Below are 15,844 nucleotides of genomic sequence, written 5' to 3'. Positions count from 1 at the left end.
TTTTGTGTTTGTAATAGACTATTAAAAGAAGCATCATTGGTTAAAGAATATTGTGAAACATAAATTTTAAATAATTTGTTAAGGAATTTGTAAGTCGAAGAAGAGGGTAATTTTGTTATTTGCTTGATGTTAATGCACCTGGTTACAGTAATGAGTGTAGCTCATGGTTGTATACAGAGATAATTAAAACAGTACTGGGTGCACTTTGTAACAAATTATAATGGAGATAATTGAAATAGGACCAAGTGGTTCTTACCTATTGTAGCTCTTATTGTATTAATGTGTTACAGATAACACTTTGGTCCACTCCTCCACAAAATAAGACTAAATGTAACATGTGAGGGTAATGATCTTTCTTTTCCTAGTTTTTTTTATCACATTTGTTCTTGTTGTTAACATGTGTTGCCTGTTTTAAATAAGACAACACAAGTAATTTGAGAGCAAAGTAAACTGTACTTGTAAACAAAACAATATCTTGTTTTTGAAGTCAAGTAAATATTACTGTTTGTAGAAGATGAACTAAGATTGAAGTAGTAAGTTCTGTATAAGGAAATGGACAATCCTGACACAAACATGACAGTTGAAACAACAAACCTTACGTTTTGTGTTTTAATGTATGTAAATCACCGATATGTGAACCTATGTTCATATGTTAACAGGAACATGTGGCAATATTAAAACAATAGGTAGTGGGTTACTTTTGTAAATTAAAAGTAAGTATATTGCTCTAATTTATGTTCTTAATTTAGATGCTTTTAGAGATTTTTTATCTTGTTTGGCATGGGGGAGGTTTGATGCAGCACAGTGGATATGACTTATTGACTAGAACCATTTTCAAAGATGAGGAAACAGTTTGACTCCTATAAAAATGCCCCCAGTGCCACACCAGTTTGTCTGTGGTCTTACAATGCTAGAAACTAGGTTTTGATACCCCTGATGGGCAGAGCACAGATTGCCCATTGTATAGCTTTGTTCTTTATTACAAACAAACAAACTTACAAATGTAGTGAAACTCGATTTATTACTTGTTCCACCTGTAAATGAAATCAATAATCTGAGGTTTTGCTTTAAAACAATATTTTTACTCTTGTTATTAGATGTAGTAAAAGTTACTTTCTTCACTTTATTATAGTTCTGGAGTAAATAGTCGATCAGAACTTGAAGATCAAATGAGGATACATTACAGGTATTTTGAGTTGTTGTCAAAAAGAGTCGAGTGTTGTAAGAATGGTTGTTAAATGTTTTGGGGTGTAGTTACCATTAAGGATTGTATAGTTTCATAGTTGTTTTTAAATGTTATGTTTAAACCTTTCTTGTTTAGTAGTAACAGTGAGTTTCCAAGATCATATTTTTAGCAATAAAGTACAGAATACAAAGAAACCAAGTAAACTTTAAAGAGATGTTAAAATGTTAACTTACTGAAAGGAATTTCTGAGTTTGTTTCAGTATCCACACAGAGGAAATTTTCATCATTGTAAAGAATTATAACTACTGAATCATAGTTAGTAATGTAAACCTTTGTATGAGATAGGATCTCTTACAGTATATTTCAAAGTGTTGATATCAAGTTATAAATTGTATATTGTATGATTGTCATCACAGATCTAGTGTAGTGTATTGGTGGTAGTTCTAACTTGTATAGTGTATGACCTAGTGTAGTGTATTGGTGGTAGTTCTAACTTGTATAGTGTATGACCTAGTGTAGTGTATTGGTGGTAGTTCTGACTTCTATGACCTAGTGTAGTGTATTGGTGGTAGTTCTGACTTGTATGACATAGTGTTGTGTATCTGTGGTAGTTCTGACTTGTATGACCTAGTGTAGTGTATTGGTGGTAGTTCTGACTTGTACGACCTAGTGTAGTGTATTGGTGGTAGTTCTGACTTGTACGACCTAGTGTAGTGTATCTGTGGTAGTTCTGCCTTGTACGATCTAGTGTAGTGTATTGGTGGTAGTTCTGACTTGTACGACCTAGTGTAGTGTATCTGTGGTAGTTCTGACATGTATAACATACTGTAGTGTGTCTGTGGTAGTTCTGACATGTATGACCTACTGTAGTGTATCTGTGGTAGTTCTGACTTGTATGACCTAGTGTAGTGTATCTGTGGTAGTTCTGACTTGTATGACCTAGTGTAGTGTATCTTTGGTAGTTCTGACTTGTATGAACTACTGTAGTGTATCTGTGGTAGTTCTGACTTGTATGAACTACTGTAGTGTATCTGTGGTAGTTCTGACTTGTATGAACTACTGTAGTGTATCTTTGGTAGTTCTGACTTGTATGACCTACTGTAGTGTATCTGTGGTAGTTCTGACTTGTATGAACTACTGTAGTGTATCTGTGGTAGTTCTGACTTGTATGGACTACTGTAGTGTATCTGTGGTAGTTCTGACTTGTATGACCTACTGTAGTGTATCTGTGGTAGTTCTGACTTGTACAACCTAGTGTAATGTATCTGTGGTAGTTCTGACATGTATGACCTAGTGTAGTGTATCTGTGGTAGTTCTGACTTGTATGACCTACTGTAGTGTATCTTTGGTAGTTCTGACTTGTATGAACTACTGTAGTGTATCTGTGGTAGTTCTGACTTGTATGAACTACTGTAGTGTATCTGTGGTAGTTCTGACTTGTATGAACTACTGTAGTGTATCTGTGGTAGTTCTGACTTGTACAACCTAGTGTAGTGTATCTGTGGTATTTCTGACTTGTATGACCTACTGTAGTGTATCTGTGGTAGTTCTGACTTGTATGACCTACTGTAGTGTATCTGTGGTAGTTCTGACTTGTATGAACTACTGTAGTGTATCTGTGGTAGTTCTGACTTGTATGAACTACTGTAGTGTATCTGTGGTAGTTCTGACTTGTATGAACTACTGTAGTGTATCTGTGGTAGTTCTGACTTGTATGAACTACTGTAGTGTATCTGTGGTAGTTCTGACTTGTACAACCTAGTGCAGTGTATCTGTGGTAGTTCTGACTTGTACAACCTAGTGCAGTGTATCTGTGGTATTTCTGACTTGTACAACCTAGTGCAGTGTATCTGTGGTATTTCTGACTTGTACGACCTAGTGTAGTGTATCTGTGGTATTTCTGACTTGTACGACCTAGTGTAGTGTATCTGTGGTAGTTCTGACTTGTACGACCTAGTGTAGTGTATCTGTGGTAGTTCTGACTTGTACGACCTAGTGTAGTGTATCTGTGGTAGTTCTGACTTGTACGACCTAGTGTAGTGTATCTGTGGTAGTTCTGACTTGTACGACGGTGTTGTGTATCTGTGGTAGTTCTGACTTGTATGACCTACTGTAGTGTATCTGTGGTAGTTCTGACTTGTATGACCTACTGTAGTGTATCTGTGGTACTTCTGACTTGTATGACCTACTGTAGTGTATCTGTGGTAGTTCTGATTTGTATGACCTACTGTAGTGTATCTGTGGTAGTTCTGACTTGTATGACATAGTGTTGTGTATCTGTTGTAGTTCTAACTTTTCTGATAATATGTTACAGGAATGAAGACATAAGAGATGCTTTTGAATCTCTAGAAGACCTGGAGGTGAGTGAAAACAAACTTGATGAATATTACTTTTAAGGAGACATGGAGGTGAGTGAAAACAAGAAACTTGATGAATATTACTTTTAAGGAGACATGGAGGTGAGTGAAAACAAACTTGATGAATATTACTTTAAAGGAGACATGGAGGTGAGTGAAAACAAGTAACTTGATGAATATTACTTTAAAGGAGACCTGGTGGTGAGTGAAAACAAACTTGATGAATATTACTTTAAAGGAGACATGGAGGTGTGTGAAAACAAGAAACTTGATGAATATTACTTTAAAGGAGACCTGGAGGTGAGTGTAAATGAGAAACTTGATGAATATTACTTTAAAGGAGACCTGGAGGTGAGTGAAAACAAACTTGATGAATATTACTTTAAAGGAGACATGGTGGTGAGTGAAAACAAGAAACTTGATGAATATTACTTTAAAGGAGACATGGAGGTGAGTGAAAACAAGAAACTTGATGAATATTACTTTAAAGGAGACCTGGAGGTGAGTGAAAACAAGAAACTTGATGAATATTACTTTAAAGGAGACCTGGAGGTGAGTGAAAACAAGAAACTTGATGAATATTACTTTAAAGGAGACCTGAGGTGAGTGAAAACAAGAAACTTGATGAATATTACTTTAAAGGAGACCTGGTGGTGAGTGAAAAAAAGAAACTTGATGAATATTACTTTAAAGGAGACCTGGAGGTGAGTGAAAACAAGAAACTTGATGAATATTACTTTAAAGGAGACCTGGAGGTGAGTGAAAACAAGAAACTTGATGAATATTACTTTAAAGGAGACCTGGAGGTGAGTGAAAACAAGAAACTTGATGAATATTACTTTAAAGGAGACCTGGAGGTGAGTGAAAACAAACTTGATGAATATTACTTTAAAGGAGACCTGGAGGTGAGTGAAAACAAACTTGATGAATATTACTTTAAAGGAGACCTGGAGGTGAGTGAAAACAAACTTGATGAATATTACTTTAAAGATGACATGGAGGTGAGTGAAAACAAGAAACTTGATGAATATTACTTTAAAGGAGACCTGGAGGTAAGTGAAAACAAGAAACTTGATGAATATTACTTTAAAGATGACATGGAGGTGAGTGAAATCAAGAAACTTGATGAATATTACATTAAAGGACGATTTGCCTTTCATAATAATTCCAAGAACATTAAAGTAGTGTTGAATAATATTTAGTGATATCGGTTAGTGAGCCAATGATTGTTTAGTGTACGACTGCTTTAGGTGGTTATAATTGTATACCTCCATTTTTAGTTAATGTTTTCTATAATATGTGTAGAATTTTGTCTTTGTTTCAATAATACTAAAAATTTAATTAGCTTTTAATACTTTACTAGTCTATAAATTGAAGTTTCATTCCTTTTGTATGTACCTACAGAAAAATGTAGAGAGAGAAAACTGTATTTTTTGGCCTAAAGCCAGTTTAACTGCAACAAAATTAAACTGTGCACCTGAATACAGTGAAGATGAATTGTATCTGTTACTTCTGCATATAGTTATCAAACTTTTATTTGTAAAACACATATTAAAGAATATAGTATGTGATAGTCATAGATATTTCTGTAACTGGAAAACCAACTCAGGTGAGATTGTTAGTCATAGTGTTTGTAGTATGTTAAATAAAATTATATTCAACTTCTTCTGTAAAATGAAAACAAGATTGATATAGGTTGTAAAGTGTGTTGAACAACTCTATTTTCATGTTTTCAGGGAAAGTGGAACACTTGTTTGACCAAACTAGATTCTTTTACCAACCAACATCGTTTTGGAACTGTCAATGAAACGGTGTTATCATTATCCTTGTTTAATTTGGATGTGGTTAAAGCTGATACAGGAGAAGTGAGAAACCTACAACAGTATGTTGACCAAGGCTTCTCCTCTTTGTTGCTGATTCTCCTTCGGCACTTTGCTTGACTACCCTGACGTGATCATGTGACACTGTTGCAACAGCAGAAGGTAAGAGATCCACTTTAAGATTAATAAAATTATTTTTGCTTCCACAATTCAATAAGGTGAAGACTCGATGCTTTGGTCAGTAACATATAGTTTTATGTTTCATTTCATGTTACAGTTGTAGAACAGTAACAAATAGTTTTATGTTTTATTCCATGTCACATTTACAGGACAGTAACAAATAATTTTCCTGTATGTGATCAGAGTACCTCCCATGAAAGGTTCTGTTTTCTTAGCTTACCTCCTCTGGGATCTAAACATCCCAGTGCTTTCTGCACTTCCCCAGTTCAGAACTTATACATAGTCTCATGAACCTTCTTTGCACCTCGCCGTTTGCAGCTGTCTTTACTATATGCTTCAAAACTTTGTTCCTTATCAAAGCATCCCACCTGAGGTTGTGTTTTCCTTCCTTGATGGACCATGCTTTTTCAGACCAGACGGTCTGCCATTGCTCCTTTTGGCCTTCGATTCCAGATGCAGTTAGATGAATTGGGTCTGTCCTTGGATAACATTACTGTATCCACTGGCCAGCCCATCCCACCATGGCTTCTTACAATCCCCAATTGTGACCTATCTTTAAGTCATCTGAGAAAAGTAGACACTCCTGATTGGAAATACTGTCTGCTATTTGCTGAACAACTTTTGAACCATCCTTCCATCCCTATTTATACAGATGATTCCAAATCAGATGACTCTGTTGGCTCTGCCATGGTTTGTTGTGGTTCTGTGGTAGCATGCAGAATCCTCTCTACAGCCTCTCTGTTCACTGCTGAACTGTATGCCATTTCTCTTGCCATGGATCACATAGAAGCTAAGCAGTACCCGAACTGCACAATTTATACTGACTCGCTTAGTTCTCTACTGGCCCTGTAACCGCTTCACGTTGGTTCACACCCTGTTCTTGCCAATATTCAAAACCGACTGTCCCATTTCTCTTTAACATCTACTTCTATCCAGTTTTTCTGGATACAGACCACATTGGTATTGGGAATGAGTATACCAATTTAGCTGACACTGCAGCTAAATCTATCTGCTCTGGTACTATCACTGCTGTGCCTGTTCCATGCATGGACTATAGTCCTGTATTCAAGGCTCAGCTCCATGCCAGCTGACAGTCGACTTGGAGTGAGCAACGTGAAAACAAGCTTTTCCAAATAAAACCCTATATTGGTCTTTGGCCGTCTTGTTTTCATAAGGATCGGAAAGAGGAAGTTGTTCTAACTAGACTGTGTGTTGGTTATAGTTTTTTAACTCATTGTTTTCTTTTATCTGGAACTAATGCACCAGTGTGTACTTTGTGTAACACTTGGATCACAATAAGCCATATTTTACTTTTTTGTCATCTTTATGATTCACAATGACAGCCCTGTTTTAAGCATGTTCTGTCCCAAGGTTTGTCCATAACATTAGACAGTGTTATTGGTGATGGTGACACTGTCCACCTTAGAAATGTTTTTAGTTTTTTAAAGGCCATTAATCTTTTTAATGCAATTTAAGTATTTTAATATATACATTAAACCTTTTTTAATGTGGTTCCCTTTTAAAAATCACAGTTTATCTAGTTCAATTTGAAATTAGAAACTGACCGTAACATTAAGTAACTCGAAACCAGGACTGGAAAGGTCATCTTCAGGTGACTGATGGTGGTTTTTGTACTTACCTGTTAGTCTTCCTGGCAAGTTATAATAGTCACGCTACAGAAAGTCCTTTACAACTTGAATTACAGTAGTTTTTTTAACTGTTTTGTTTTACCTTAATTTCCTTGTATGAATTTTACTGGATGTTTGGTGCAGGTAGCCAAGCTGCTTTGTGTCATAAAACACTAAATCAACCAACCAACTAGTTTAACCTTTTCACCTGTAAAAAGCTGTATAGCACAAATATTAACTAATGTTTTTTCCTGTCATCTCAGGAAGTTTTCAGGAAAGCAGGTTGTGATGTGTTGGTGATCACTTGTGGTACACTTCAGAATGCTCGGCTCTGGTTACAAGATGTTGAATGTACACTGGATATTTTAGTTGATTCTGAAAGAAAGGTATGGAAAATTTTTATTTGAAGATAAACTAAGTATCATTGGTAGTCATGTTACTTAAGATATTGAACACCACATCATGTAGTGCTTGGAACGTAAGATAATAAAGTACCTTGATAAACTAAGTATCATTGGTAGTCATGTTACTTACAGTATTGAACATCACATCATGTAGTGCTTGGAACGTAAGATAAGTACCTTGATAAACTAAGTATCATTGGTAGTCATGTTACTTAAGGTATTTAACATCACATCATGTAGTGCTTGGGCGTAAGATAATAAAAGTACCTTGATAAACTAAGTATCATTGGTAGTCATGTTACTTAAGGTATTGAACATCACATCATGTAGTGCTTGGAGCGTAAGATAATAAAGTACCTTGATAAACTAAGTATCATTGGTAGTCATGTTACTTAAGGTATTGAACATCACATCATGTAGTGCTTGGAACGTAAGATAATAAAGTACCTTGATAAACTAAGTATCATTGGTAGTCATGTTACTTAAGGTATTGAACATCACATCATGTAGTGCTTGGAATGTAAGATAATAAAGTACCTTGATAAACTAAGTATCATTGGTAGTCATGTTACTTGAGGTATTGAACACCACATCATGTAGTGCTTGGAACGTAAGATAATAAAGTACCTTGAATGACATTCCATAACTTAACATATCACTATCTGTATGCTGACAAGATAGCAGTCTGGAGCATGACTAGGAATCTGCTCCTAGCAATCACCTGCAAAAATCATTGAATTTATTTCTTAACTGTGGTACTAAATCCCACTGAAACATAAGCAATAGCCTTCAAAAATTAACAAACATACAAGAAGTTTCAAGGAGATCAAATATATATTAGGAAACACACAAATAAAAATGAGAACATCAGATTCCTTTATTACTTTTGATTCTCACAAAACAGGCTCTTTCAGTTTGATTGACCGTGTGACCTCTTTGTACTCATTTAAAGTCTTTATAGATTTAACCATTCTAACTTTCAATATTGTGTATGTATATCTTCACAAAATTTGGTAGTCTTTCAGTTAACATTAAAGTTTTTCACATATAAAAAAAAATCATATTTTTTAGTGAATTATTTTTAATAAATTAAAAGTAAGATTTGTCCATTAACGTACTGAGTATTTGTTTTGAATAGTCCGTGTGTGAAGCAGTTTTCATGTTAAGATTAAAATATTTTTCTTCATTTCAAAAATTTAAATTTCAAATGTTTCTTTTAAGTGAAACTATTTTATGTTACTTTTGTCTACTGTATCTCAAGATGAGATCAGTCAGTCTTATTTACTTGTTAACCACCAAATAGAATGACTTCAGATTGTAACATGAAACTACATTAGTTTGTTCTTAGAAGGTTTCTGTAATTATGTTTTGTTGTTTAATTTTAGAAGCTTTCTGTAATTATGTTTTGTTGTTTAATTTTAGAAGCTTTCTGTAATTATGTTTTATTGTTTCATCTTTAGAAGCTTTCTGTAATTATGTTTTGTTGTTTAATTTTAGAAGCTTTCTGTAATTATGTTTTGTTGTTTCATCTTTAGAAGCTTTCTGTAATTATGTTTTATTGTTTTATTTTTAGAAGCTTTCTGTAATTATGTTTTATTGTTTCATCTTTAGAAGCTTTCTGTTATTATGTTTTATTGTTTTATTTTTAGAAGGTTTCTGTAATTATGTTTTATTGTTTTATTTTTAGAAGCTTTCTGTAATTATGTTTTATTGTTTTATTTTTAGAAGCTTTCTGTAATTGTTTTATTGTTTTATTTTTAGAAGTTATCTGTAATTATGTTTTATTGTTTCATCTTTAGAAGCTTTCTGTAATTATGTTTTATTGTTTTATTTTTAGAAGCTTTCTGTAATTATGTTTTATTGTTTTATTTTTAAAGCTTTCTGTAATTATGTTTTATTGTTTCATCTTTAGAAGCTTTCTGTAATTATGTTTTATTGTTTCATCTTTAGAAGCTTTCTGTAATTATGTTTTATTGTTTCATCTTTAGAAGCTTTCTGTAATTATGTTTTATTGTTTTATTTTTAGAAGCTTTCTGTAATTATGTTTTATTGTTTCATCTTTAGAAGCTTTCTGTAATTATGTTTTATTGTTTCATCTTTAGAAGCTTTCTGTAATTATGTTTTATTGTTTCATCTTTAGAAGCTTTCTGTAATTATGTTTTATTGTTTTATTTTTAGAAGCTTTCTGTAATTATGTTTTATTGTTTCATCTTTAGAAGCTTTCTGTAATTATGTTTTATTGTTTCATCTTTAGAAGCTTTCTGTAATTATGTTTTATTGTTTCATCTTTAGAAGCTTTCTGTAATTATGTTTTATTGTTTCATCTTTAGAAGCTTTCTGTAATTATGTTTTTTGTTTAATTTTAGAAGCTTTCTGTAATTATGTTTTGTTGTTTCATCTTTAGAAGCTTTCTGTAATTATGTTTTATTGTTTTATTTTTAGAAGCTTTCTGTAATTATGTTTTATTGTTTCATCTTTAGAAGCTTTCTGTTATTATGTTTTATTGTTTTATTTTTAGAAGGTTTCTGTAATTATGTTTTATTGTTTTATTTTTAGAAGCTTTCTGTAATTATGTTTTATTGTTTTATTTTTAGAAGCTTTCTGTAATTGTTTTATTGTTTTATTTTTAGAAGTTATCTGTAATTATGTTTTATTGTTTCATCTTTAGAAGCTTTCTGTAATTATGTTTTATTGTTTTATTTTTAGAAGCTTTCTGTAATTATGTTTTATTGTTTTATTTTTAGAAGCTTTCTGTAATTATGTTTTATTGTTTCATCTTTAGAAGCTTTCTGTAATTATGTTTTATTGTTTCATCTTTAGAAGCTTTCTGTAATTATGTTTTATTGTTTCATCTTTAGAAGCTTTCTGTAATTATGTTTTATTGTTTTATTTTTAGAAGCTTTCTGTAATTATGTTTTATTGTTTCATCTTTAGAAGCTTTCTGTAATCATGTTTTGTTGTTTCATTGCCCATTGAATCAGGTCTAGTTATTATCTGTGTCATTGTAACTTGTGAACCACTGAGAGTACCTGCATCTCATGTTGCACATTTTAATTACATTACTAATGAGCTGCTCACATGCACCTTACAATACATTTTTAGTATTATTTATTTCAACTAATCTAAAAAGATCCATATTTCTATATATTAGTCACTTTTTAATAATAATAAAGAATAAACATGAACAGTAAATAAATTACTTATCAATCTTTTTTATTGCTGTTGATTGTCATTGGACACTTAAGCCTACTTTTATAATAATAATGGTAATGTAGTAAATTTTTATTTAAATAATGTACCAAAGAACATAAACTAATAATATGCAAAAAGTGGACAATTTCCCATATCTATCAAAGTGATTGTTTTTATTACTGTGCAACAAGAACCATTACAAATTAAGCAAGCTGTTAACTTTCCCAAGTGAATGAAATTTGTACTCTGAGTGAAATTGGTGCTTAACTGTTTAGAAAACAACTTTATACAATACATCATTTGATAGATGACAACCTGGACTTTCTACTGGTTATATATATATATATAATTGAACATAAGGGAGAACAGTTAATAGAAACTGTTAACTGAAATTGGATGTGATGTGAACAGAGGGATCTTATTTTTTATTTGATAGTTTTCTAACCATATAAAACTGCAAGCTATAAAAATTATGGTTTGCCTGAACTATGATGATTTTGTGTTTACTTTTGTACTTTTTGAAGGGGGTGGTGGATAAAATGTAGAAGACAAGATGCTGAGAGAAAATGTTGTGTCACACCAGGGAAATTCAAGAGTTTTTTAAATATAGTTTTATAGAATTAAGAACTTAAAATATACATACTATTAAAATAAGGAATATTAACTGAGATTTTATGCTATACCAACATAAACAAAAGTAGGTTTGACAAGTTTGAATGCAAGACACTAAAACTGTCTCATGGTCATTAAAGGATATTCGCTGTGAGAGAGTTAACACCCATATAATATGGAACAAATACATTCTGGACATGCAAACTTCATTTAAGAAACATATGAACTACACAAAATTTGTTGCAGGCACACACACCTGCAACATCTGAAATATATATGAAACATTTGTACATAACTTATGAAATACAGGTGTCAAATAACCTATAACATGTCAGAAAATAACCTTAAAAACTAAAAATACAACAAAGTAGAGAAATATGATTAATCCTAAGGCTTCCAGTATATATACCCCAGTAAATTACATACATAAAAATAGACTAAATACAGAAATAATAAACTGACAGCTCTGCTTATGTGAACTTATAAGCAGCCTTACTAAACGTGTTTCTTGATACAGTCTGTTGCAAAGAATAAAGCACCATCATGTTTTATAAGACAGGGACAAATAGATTATTAAGTGTCTAACCATTGAGATTTGGTTTTATCCAGGCACTCTTGTTACCCTCCCAACAAAATTGGACCAGATGGGTCTCCCTTCCTGAAGAAAAGGCTTTCAAATCAGTTTTTTTCTATAAAATCTACTCCAATAAAGTTTTATTTAAAAATAAAATTAGTTTCTAAATTTATAAGGTTAGAAACGGATATTAGAATTATTCCACTGTCTTACCTGTAGACAGCTCAGTTCAAATTTAATATTTTGAATTAGTGTTTGGATATCTCATCTGTTGATTCTTCACCTCAATAAATCATTGACAACCTCTCTTTATAACTCTCAGAAACTTTCCATGAGTGTTACCAAACACAATCATAATAATTGTAGTTTTCTTATTCTCACACATGGGGCCTACTGTTTCTGGTCATTTCACACATGGGGGCTACTGTTTCTGGTCATGTCACACATGGGGCCTACTGTTTCTGATCATCTTGCACATGGGGCCTACTGTTTCTGGTCATCTTGCACATGGGGCCTACTGTTTCTGGTCATGTCACACATGGGGCCTACTGTTTCTGATCATCTTGCACATGGGGCCTACTGTTTCTGATCATCTCGCACGTGAGGCCTACTGTTTCTGATCATCACACACGTGAGGCCTACTGTTTCTGATCATCACACACGTGAGGCCTACTGTTTCTGATCATCACACACATGAGGCCTACTGTTTCTGATCATCTCACACATGGGGCCTACTGTTTCTGATCACAACTGTCACATTGTTTTCTCTTCCTTCAAACTAAATTCCCACCATCATTAGTTTTGTTTGTTTATTTTTTCGTACAGATTTATCACTGGTTTGGACTAGGTCGGTCAGTGTCCCGAAGTTTGGAACAGCCAAACAATACAGTATTATGCTGAAGTTTTTCTCTCTGGAAGGATGCCTGTGGCACCATACAAAAATGATGATGTACTTCAGGTAATATTCGTCAATATGTAAGTCTAACTAACAACACCTGTATTGTTTATTATGGTGAAACAACACGCAGTGTTTGGGGGATACTTATTAATCTGTAAAAGGGGTTATCTCTTACAATAGTGGCAAGTATGTGGAATTTATCATCCATTTCTTGTTTTGTAAATTGGTAAGGATTTAAAATAGTTTATTAATAAACTTTTCTGTTCATTTAAAAGTGTGTGAGCAAGAATTAAATTATCATATTTCTGATGAAAACAACAAAGTTTTCCTGTTTAATTTGGTAGCAGCATGTGTTCTTGTTGAGAAAAGAAGGTTAGTGATGTACCTTGGTTTAATTAGTGTAATAAACTAATTAATCTTGTATGTGTGTTTATGGCAACAATTGTTACAGATGAGAGAGTTGTAAGCCTAAACTTGATATTTTTAAAGAACATCTCACTTGTAAGATTTGATGCTGTTTAAATATGTAATTGATATTTATTGAAAGGTAATTATTTGATACAGTTCAATAGTTTCAATGATTACTAAAGCTATTTGATATACTAAAACAAGTGTATATAAAGTTAGCTGTTGTGTGTCAAACATTACCAACACACAGTTCACATCATTTGTGCTGTTAGACTTTGAGTTAAAATCACTTGATGTTAAAATAGTTCACTTTTAATTCACGTCATCTGATGGTATCAGAATGTTCATAAACTGTTCGTTCATTATCAGTTAGCTGGAGACTTCATTGTGGACAACAAGGGTCATGTTATCCTTTCTCATCCTAGCCAGACACCTACAGATAGACCTTCTGTTGACTCTCTACTTACAGTTGCAAAGACTGTTTCTTCAAAACTCTAGAAAACAACTTTTGGTAAGTAATGTAATACTGTTTCTAATATGAGTCAAAAGTAAAATTTTTTATATTTATGAGAAAATTGCACATTGATTTTCAGAATATACAACAGACGTTTTTTTAAAAATATAAAACATGCTGTCGAACCTTCAGAAGTAATGTGTATTAAAAATTCATCAAAAATGGTGGGACAAAGTTCTGTAGAAAAAAACGAGAATCCTTTATTTAGCAAGCTTTGTTTACTGTAGAAAACTATAAACATACATTGAGAAAATAAAAATTTCAAGTTACCTTTTAAAAAAATTACAAATGAGTTAATTTAAAATTGCTTATAAGCCTGGACTTTACAGAAAATAACTGGCTTTATATCGATTTTAACCAGAGGAAGCAAGAGTGGTATTATATTAAAGTTCCAATTCTTTATAGCACACATAAGAAGTCTGTCACAAAGTTTTAAAATTTGATATTAATTACAGTACTTCATGCTTGAACAGTCACCTGTTTAAATTGGCATATTTTTTAGAATATAAATACAACAGAATTTGTTTGTCAACGTTTGTTTGTTTGTGTGTATCTTCCAGTTGTACAACTACCTAAGTGACAAGACAGAAGACAGATCATCAGCTGAGGAAGATTAGATATTCAAAATTGTATTCTTTCAGTTAGTGGACAGAAAGCAGTGCATGCGTTATCTAGTTATGATGGAAGTGATGGAAAAAGGAAGATATCCTTCATCTCTTTCTGATGAAGATTAGGATATGCAGAATCTGCTGGCTACTGACTGTACAATCATAATTAACTAGTGATCACTGTAAGATAGTACTGTTTAATTGGATAATGTTGTACTTGTGATTTCCATTTCTTGACATGCATATTTTCTATGGAAATAAAAAAAATATATTAAATTTATATCTTTATAACTTGTAGGATATTGTCTAACATTTTAATAGTTTTGATTGTGTATTTTGAAACCTGTGTTTGTTTACAGAATTAGAGCTATATTTGTTATAGAAATGAATATTAACGAAGTTTTAAATCAGATCACTACATCTGAAAGTTTCACAAGTCTAACCTACCAACATCAGAAACACAAAAATATCCCTGAACACAGTAAAAATACTTATTTTGCTGCTGTTTGTCATCGATAGTTGACCCTCAACCCATTTGTGGCTTCCAGAGTAATTGTTTAAAGAGGATATGGGTTTCTATGGCAACAACAGAATTGGAGGTTGAAGTACAGAGAAGGGAATGGCACTAGCTGATTGAAGGACATGTTTATCATAAGTCAAGAATTTGATATTATCTAGCAAATGTCCAGATTGAAGATGTGAGTTCAGATAAATTCCAGTTGATCAGAAGATCACCAAAGTTGTAAATGTACAATTTGAACCATGCCATCTTCTAAAAACTGTCTTTAGAGGCAGAGTAATTACTTAGTTCATTATCTTGTACAGTTTGAACTGTATCTTCATCTAAAAAAGTGTCTTTAGTGACAGAGTAATTAATTAGTTCATTATCTTTTACAGTTTGAACTGTATTTTCTTTAAAAAAGTGTCTTTAGTGACAGAGTAATTAATTGGTTCATTATCTTGTACAGTTTGAACTGTGCCTTCGATCTAAAAAATTGTCTTTAGAGACTGAGTAATTAATTAGTTCATTATCTTCTACAGTTTGAACTGTATCTTCGTCTAAAAAAGTGTCTTTAGTGACAGAGTAATTAATTAGTTCATTATCTTCTACAGTTTGAACTGTATCTTCGTCTAAAAAAGTGTCTTTAGTGACAGAGTAATTAATTAGTTCATTATCTTGTACAGTTTGAACTGTATCTTCATTCAAAAAAGTGTCTTTAGTGACAGAGTAATTTAGTTCATTATCTTGTACAGTTTGAACTGTATCTTCATTAAAAAAAGTGTCTTTAGTGACAGAGTAATTAATTAGTTCATTATCTTGTACAGTTTGAACTGTATCTTCATTTAAAAGTGTCTTTAGTGACAGAGTAATTAATTAGTTCATTATCTTGTACAGTTTGAACTGTATCTTTGTCTAAAAATGTGTTTTTAGAGACAGAATAATTAATAAGTTCATTATCTTG

The 15,844-nt window shown here is 32.4% G+C and overlaps 1 long non-coding RNA gene across 2 annotated transcripts; it reads left to right on the top strand.

Moving 5' to 3' along the window:
- The first annotated feature begins 1,068 nt into the window (after positions 1 to 1,068).
- LOC143226898 (uncharacterized) lies at positions 1,069 to 14,661 on the top strand. 2 transcript variants are annotated; one of them, XR_013014806.1, is made up of 7 exons: positions 1,069 to 1,186; positions 3,501 to 3,546; positions 5,280 to 5,525; positions 7,435 to 7,557; positions 12,779 to 12,911; positions 13,629 to 13,770; positions 14,334 to 14,661. It is a non-coding gene; the product is annotated as an uncharacterized LOC143226898 (long non-coding RNA). The 2 variants fall into 2 exon arrangements; XR_013014807.1 differs by lacking the exons at positions 1,069 to 1,186; positions 3,501 to 3,546 and having other exon boundaries at positions 5,502 to 5,525; positions 13,633 to 13,770.
- Positions 14,662 to 15,844: the final 1,183 nt, after the last annotated feature.

Source organism: Tachypleus tridentatus, chromosome 9 (genome assembly GCF_004210375.1).
Source record: "Tachypleus tridentatus isolate NWPU-2018 chromosome 9, ASM421037v1, whole genome shotgun sequence".
NCBI classification, from domain to species: Eukaryota; Metazoa; Arthropoda; class Merostomata; order Xiphosura; family Limulidae; genus Tachypleus; species Tachypleus tridentatus.
This window is presented reverse-complemented; position numbering and strand designations above follow the sequence as displayed.